This window comes from Pinus tabuliformis, chromosome 6, assembly GCF_031772625.1.
Source record: "Pinus tabuliformis cultivar Carrire ecotype Pingquan chromosome 6, CPIR1, whole genome shotgun sequence".
NCBI lineage: Eukaryota > Viridiplantae > Streptophyta > Pinopsida > Pinales > Pinaceae > Pinus > Pinus tabuliformis.
Window position 1 is genome coordinate 183,155,269 of NC_142292.1, and position 7,618 is coordinate 183,162,886.

The following is a 7,618-nucleotide window of genomic DNA, read 5'->3' on the forward strand; positions in this document are numbered from 1 at the left end:
CAACAATTGTAAAGTCAACTCTGAGAAAGAAATTTCATAACCTGACTGAAGTTTTAGTCATATTGATGAATAAATTGTTTTAGCCATAATCGCCGTAAGTAATTAACTGTAAATAGAAATCACATCTCTTTAAAACAAAATAATAACAATTATCGATTTCGTTTATTATTTATTAAAATAATATCTACACAGAAATTTGAAAAGCGGATACAGTATTCAGAATAAATCAGGAATTTATATTTATCAATGTGGGTAAGCTGTCGACCCATGCGAGCAATGTTCACAACCAAAAACAAATAGTGGGGGAAATGCTCGGACTTTGGCGAAATTCTGTGAGAAATGAATGAACGAATGTGAAATGACAAAAAGGGAGCGAACTTTCAATAGCAAACCAAAGATTTCTTGCTTTTCTTCTCCCTCTGAGTGTCGCCGCTAATCTTGGAAGCCCTAAGGAGGACGTTTGCTTTCTGATTGACGAGCAGCCTCACAATATCGCGCTTCGCAGTTGGCCTGAAGGGAGTTGATGAGCTGAGAAAACCATCCACCAGATGGAGATAAGCTTCCAGATCGTGACAGCAGCTCATGTCAGCATCCGGTTTCAGATACGGAGAGTGCTTGTTGTTCACCCGAAGCTCGGTTCCAACATGACAGTAAACCCACGGCATCTTCTCTAAAACCTCCACAATTCTCTTTACGATCTCTGAACCTCTGCACATCATGTGCATCCACTCGTTCAGGACCACCCCGGGAACCTTAGTAATGACATCGTTGATGTTGACAACTCTCAACACTCTGCAACCAAATTCCTCCAATCTCCAACCAAAGGCGCGGTTCCCAACTCGCGGACCTCCGAATGAGAAAACTGTCACTGGAACCTTGCAGCATTTGCCTCCATTGAAGGTCTTGCCGAGCTCGTAGGCTGTGAGAAGAGCCAATGCTGAGCCCAAGCTGTGGCCGGTGATTGTAATACTGATTTCTTCGCCCTCGTACATTTGCACTAGCCTTTGTACCTCGTTCACGACCTGGTCAGAAGCGCTTAGGCCGGTAGAATCTTTAGTTCTATAGAGGCTCCAGAAACCACTTTGTACCTTGGAATCTGTGAAGGAACATTCTTGTTCTGATAAATCCTCGACACGTGTCATTACGGTCGTGACATTCTCCGCCCACTCTAGAGAAGTACCAGTGCCTCTGTACGCCACGACGATATCTCTCCTTCCAACCCTCGCGATTTCTTTTTTATCGTCGCAAACTGCAACAAATCCGATCCAGCTAGTTTGCCTGTTAATCCATTTGGCATCCATGGCTAGGCCCTCGAAATTTAGCGTCGACGACAGGAAGCGCGTTAACCACTCTGGGAATCGGAGGCTGGAAGTGGCGTGGATATTTTTCGTCACCTTATAACCGCAGCCATTGAGCCCCACTTCGTCGAATAATGACCCCTTGTTGTAATTGCAGCAGCCGTAATTTTCAGATTGCGGGTCGAATTCGAATGCACTGTAACTGGCCTGCACAAATTCGCCATACTTGACGATCTCTCGTCTCAGATTCTCGTCCAAGGGATCAAGAAGTCCTTCCCAGTTCTTCAATCCCTGGTATTCCCTCCATTTTGACCCCAGCTTCTGCCTAGGAGATCTGCGCATGCCTAGAGGGAAATTTTCAACCGAATCCCACCCTACACTCACGTGTGAACTGCTGCCATCAGTCTCTGATTCGAAGACTTCAAGACGTTTGCCCACTTTCCCAAAACTATTCATCCAGAGCTCGGCCAAGCTTTTCTTCACTACACTGAATCGTTCAGTCGCGGTTGCTGAAACGCTATCAGTCAAGGAAGCATTAAACCTCGGGCGTTTCCTGGGCAGCGAGATAGGTTGTAAGTTAAAAGACTTCCGGGAAGCAAGTGAAGTATTATTCTTCATGGCCTCATAATTCGTGTATCCAGTTAAAGAATTCAATGATGAGAACGACGACGAGGCCAATGCAAGTGATTGCGCAGGCTCCATTATCCAATATCTGGAATTTTGATACTCAGGGCCGAACGATAAAATTTAGTTGCGTAGAGATATGATCCTCAACATCTTATATTTCTGCCTATGACATTGACCAAGACATCTTATATTTCTGCCTATGACATTGACCAAGGGCTATTTTCTGGGCCGGTGCGCGATTGGAATTTTAAAATTATTCAACCCTTCGCTATATGGACGGCTGTCGTGTACATCGCGCTTTTACTTCGGCGCTCTCTTCTCCCGCGTGTCACCAAGCACGGAGTGCCAACGGCACATGCGACATCACGTGGAAAGGCGATAGTTAAGGGAGTACTGCCTTTTCAATATGAGAGGAGTCAATACAAAATAGAGCGCTATTACCATAAAGTTTCGTTAAAGTGAAAACGAAAGACTAACGCGTAGTCAACCTCTTCTTGGTGGCCTTTTTTTTCTCTACCCCTTTAAAATTATTTTGTTTTATCAATTTTGTGTGGATTTGCAAGATTTTACAATAATCGATATCGATATCGATATAGTTACATTAATTCATTACTGTGTAAAAAGATCATTATTATATTTTTTAGGGTGAAAAGTGGGTGATTTCCGTCAAAAAATTTAAATATTTAATAATTGTAGTGTTTGAATCATGTTTTTGATAGTGGAAATGGATTCAACACTATCAAAAACCTCTAGGGCACTCAAAATTTTGAAGTTTGATCGCTATAACTTGGATTTACAAAAATCTTGTCAGAATTTCCATGATTTCCAGATAAAATTTGTAGGTTAGTTAGACTACGACCATTGGAATCAGTTTGCTTCAAAATGTTTTGACTTTTAATTAATTTGTAAATTTTTAAAGTTGTAGTCTAACCAGACTCCTTTTTGGCCCTGAAAATCATGGAAATTATTTTGATAAATTCCGGCAAATCCAAGTTACAGCAGTCAAACTTCAAGATTGTGGGTACCCCAGAGGTTTTGGATGGTGCTAAATCCATTTCCACCATCTGTTTAAAAACATGATTTAAACACTGGTTCCGAAAGATTTTTGAAATTTTTTTGCCTTCTGGCCAAAAGTGGTCTTCCTAGCAATCCTAGGGTCTCCGTAGACTTGTCCATTTTTAAAAACTATTTGCAAAATTTATTAAAGGTTTTGTAAAAAATTTAAATTTTTTAAATTGAAAATTAATTATTGAATTTTAAAATTTGAATTTCTAATTTTAAGTTGGTAAATAATTAATTTTATGTGATTTAAAATCAATTTATTAGAATTAAAAATTATATAAAAAAATTTATTCTAATCTCTAAGTGTTTGGCTTCTTATTAATTGTTGTATTCTTTCCAATAACAATATTTTTTTTTCAAATAACAATCTAATTACAATGTTCTCATAAATTAATTATCCAAAAAAAATAAATATATAAATTTTTCTCTAATTAATATTTTCTTTCTGTCTATTATCATAATTATTTTTAACAATAAATATTTATTAATCTATAATCATTCCTTATTTTTTATTAATTGTTATATTCTTTCTAATCCTAATAATTTTTTTTAATAACAATATTTTCACCCATAAATATTCTCTACTTTTTGCATAAAAAAACATCCTATTTTATTTAGAAATTACCTTAAAAAAATGAACATGTCAAACTACATCCACTTAACATAATATTAAATTATTTATATATTTAAAAATATGATTTAATTAACTATAATAATAATAAAAGAATAAAAAACAAATAACAAAATAAAAAAAAAAACAAACCCAAATATAGAATAATTAAAAAACCCTGCAGAAAATGACAATGACATAAGGAGTCACTCATGGATCATCTTCAGGAAACGTCTCGGGCAATCCAAGCTGGCGTCGCTGCTGACGTCAATCGTAGCTGACGTAGATATGTAAAAGTCTCTTGAAAATGTTACATTTAATTTCGTGGAATCGACATTGCCATTCTTTGTTGAATATCGATCGTTAAACCGTGTCTGGTGCATTTGACACTAGACGAAATAGTACTACTTTTTATGTGGAGATTTTGTCGCATGGGTTCTGACTTTTATACTTCATCTGGTCTGTGCGCATGAACTCAAATTGCTGTCTCAAAAAATAGACTGGTCTCCACACTAACTCCAAATGAACGATCAGTCAAAGACACTTATGGTCTGCGCATAATATTTTGGAGAGTAGGAATTTGTTTATAATATTTGGATCGTGAAAAGCCACAACATTTAATTTTTATCGTATTTGGAAATAATGTTATGTGGTCTTATATTAAATAATATTATCATAATAATTTATTATAAATATTTAAATATCAAATTTAAAAAATAGATTATTTTCATTTATTATATTAAATTAAATAAAAATATTTGAAAATAATTTTATGTAGTGTTATATTAAATAATATGATAATAATAATAATTTAAAAATATTTAATTATATTCAAAATTTTAAAAATAGATAATAAAATGAAAATTAATTTTAAAATTAAATAAAAATAAAATTTTGAATTTATCTTAATTTACTTATTTTTATATTCTTGTTGACATTAGCACATTATCCAAGAAGTTGACTTAGAAACATCCTTCCAGTACCTTGAGGCTCGCATGCATCAATAGCGGGTTTCTCGCTTCTGGCAATAGGCATACTTCAATGGCCTTCGACTGAAAGACTTTGTATGGTGTTCGAAATCAAATTATCCATTCATACCATGCAAAATGTACTACAGCACCTTGAGGATCATTATCATTATTGTTGATTTCTCGCGCATCTTTTAATAGCTTACATCATTGGCTGGTAATCAGATGGTGTCTTCCCATGTTCGACTTCAGATCACATATTCACATGGTTAGACTTGTACTTGAGCAAACGATTGAATGAGATAGAAGACCCTGGATATAGTTTCATCCATCCGGGCTGCAATTTTAGAAGTACTAAATCATATGTACAATGGCTTTATATTGATAGTCATTTCGATCATGGGTCTATATCTGTAGATGACTGTTTCTATACATGTAATGAAAGCTCATAAGCTAAGCATGGGTATGCCTTCCCTCAGAAATTCATGTAAAATCAAATATCATGATATATGTATTATAATTGATGCAGGTCACCTTCCACTTCGATACCTCCTCATGACATCGTAAAGCATTTCATTCGACATTGGTATTTTTCCGACTTCATACTTTAGGAGGCAGTTATTACAGATACATTTGGGCACATCAATTCCATTATCCAAATTAGTGTTTTAGGGCTCATCAAACCCTAATTTCAGTTTGTTCATGCCCTAAACGAGTCACCCCTTTGAATTCCTCCTTCCCAGACAGTTTCATGACTTGAAGACATCCGAAATAGCCTCTAGAGGGACTAGCATAGGTAAGCCCTTGTAAAGGTGTGTTGTAGAGCAGTTGAGTCCACTACCAGGGTGCTCTGTAGAGAACTTAGGCTTCCTTTCACCCACACTGGGCGAGAATGAGCAAAAGTCACATAGGGTTTGGGGAATATTCTTATATTTTGGAGTCATCTAGAAGGTTCCCTCACTTATCAACTCCTATGAGCTCGAAAATGGATGAGGAATGAGTTAAGGTGCATCCTATCCTCTCATCCCTTCCTCCATGGAACTAATTCTAAGTATGGAAGGCCATTCAATGCCACCATTTATGACAAAACCTCCTTCATCTTCCTATAAATTGACCACTCATCTAAGTGATCAAGGGCTAAATTATGTTGAATTGTAAGGAGATAATGCTGCTATGAGATTTGGCTTTGAAGCAAGTATTGTAATGCTACAAGTTTGTCATGCTTTTGATGTGATGTGGATGGGATCCAAGCTGGAGGAATGGCTTTGAATCAGACACCAATGGTTGTAATTCCTTCTTCTATCTAATAAATTGTTTGAACCTTTTTCCCATATGTTTGTATTCTTTCGTAATGCTTATATGTGTGAATTGTATCTGATTCCTTTCACTTATAATCAATAGATCGTGTGCTTTGATCGGTTCTTTGTTTTCTGTTGTATTTACAAGGTACTTCTCAAGCGTATTAAGTACGGGAAGGAGCGACAGGATCAATACAAGGGAGACGAGAGGAAAGCGGAACTACAAGTAGGTCTTCTTATCTTCTCATCTTATCTATTTCTTATAGGAAAAGTCTAAAACACTTTAAACTGTTGTTCTAGATACAGCTACTTATCTAGGGAATTAGTATTTATCCGTAGATACCAAATTCTCCAAAACAAAAATGCAGAGACTTTACAACTTTATTACAAAACTTGTCCCAAAACATGGGATTTTAGCCCCAAAATTGTCCTTGGGTGGATCTCGTTCCCAACAAAAGTAGAGGTTGTTGAATGTAGATTTTGACTTCTTCCTGAAAGAAGATTGCCAAAATCAGGACTGGGATGCAGTGGTACTACAAAGAAAGTTAAAACCTCAATGGGATAATGCACTTAGAAATATCCAATTGTTCTTTACCTATGAGGGTATGTATTCTAAAGCTTACCTATACCACATGAGATTCCTTTTCCACTTAGCAAGTTTTAGGAAAATGAATTTTCATTATTTCCTACATTAGAATTTATTGAATATGTGCACTAAAGCAAGAAAAATACCTCAACTAAAAGCTCATGATATTTGTCATCACAATATTATTAATATTTTATATACACATGAGCCAAAAATATAACTAGAACAATTAAGGCAAATTAGATAGAGGTACCAAAACCCACATGTACCTAGAAGATAAAACATAGGCCAGAACAGAGCTCCTCCTCAAACTACTGCCCATGAAACTAAAGGAGAATCTAATCAACCTGAGTTTGAAAAAAATGAAGAGATCCCTATAAAATTTCCATAAGTTGAGGTTGATACTTATGAAGGAAGAACTAGAAGACAACAAAGGAATTTAGAAGAGATGGAAATAAAATAGGAAATTTCAAAGAACAAAAAGCGTAAATAGAAAATTAAAACAGAAGATAAGGAGGCCGAGACAGTTAGGTTTTTGGGCAAGAGGTCTCACACTCGACCTACTAACAATATTAGGTTGAACTTCAAGGCTAGAATGAATCCAAAATACAAAGAAGCAGTCATCATCCTTGATGAAGAAGAAAAAACAAAGCAGGTTTCAAAAGGTAAGAAAAGGCAAAGAAAAAGAGATTATCTTGAGAAAGGCAAAAGAAAAACCCTAAAAACTAATAAAAGTTCACTAAAGCCAGCTATGAGGGTGACAAGGAGTCAAGACAAGTTGGAAAATACTTGCTCAAGTTGTAGAAGACATAGGGAATTTATTAGTTGACTCTAGGATACAGAGTATGGTACAAATGATAATTTTCTTACAATAAACCCTAATTTTGCTGCACCAAAACCATAATATATATTTAACATTTTGGTTTACCATGGGTAAATGATCAAGCAATAATAATTATGAGTATATTGTGATATGATATAAGATATTTTTGTGTCCTGAGGATTATGATTTAACATGAGGATAAAAAGCAGTAAAGAGGGAAAACAATTACACAATTTTGGCATGATTTCGAGGTTCATGCATAAGATGGCTACAAGGATGGAATGCAAGTTTAGATTCATAGTTTAATCTTGTATAGCAATAGACTATTCTAGATCCTATTTTGCAT

General features: G+C 35.6%; 1 pseudogene; it reads right to left on the reverse strand.

Annotated features, from left to right (window-relative positions):
- Positions 1–380: 380 nt before the first annotated feature.
- Positions 381–2,000, reverse strand: LOC149258081 (phospholipase A(1) DAD1, chloroplastic pseudogene; annotated as a pseudogene).
- Positions 2,001–7,618: the final 5,618 nt, after the last annotated feature.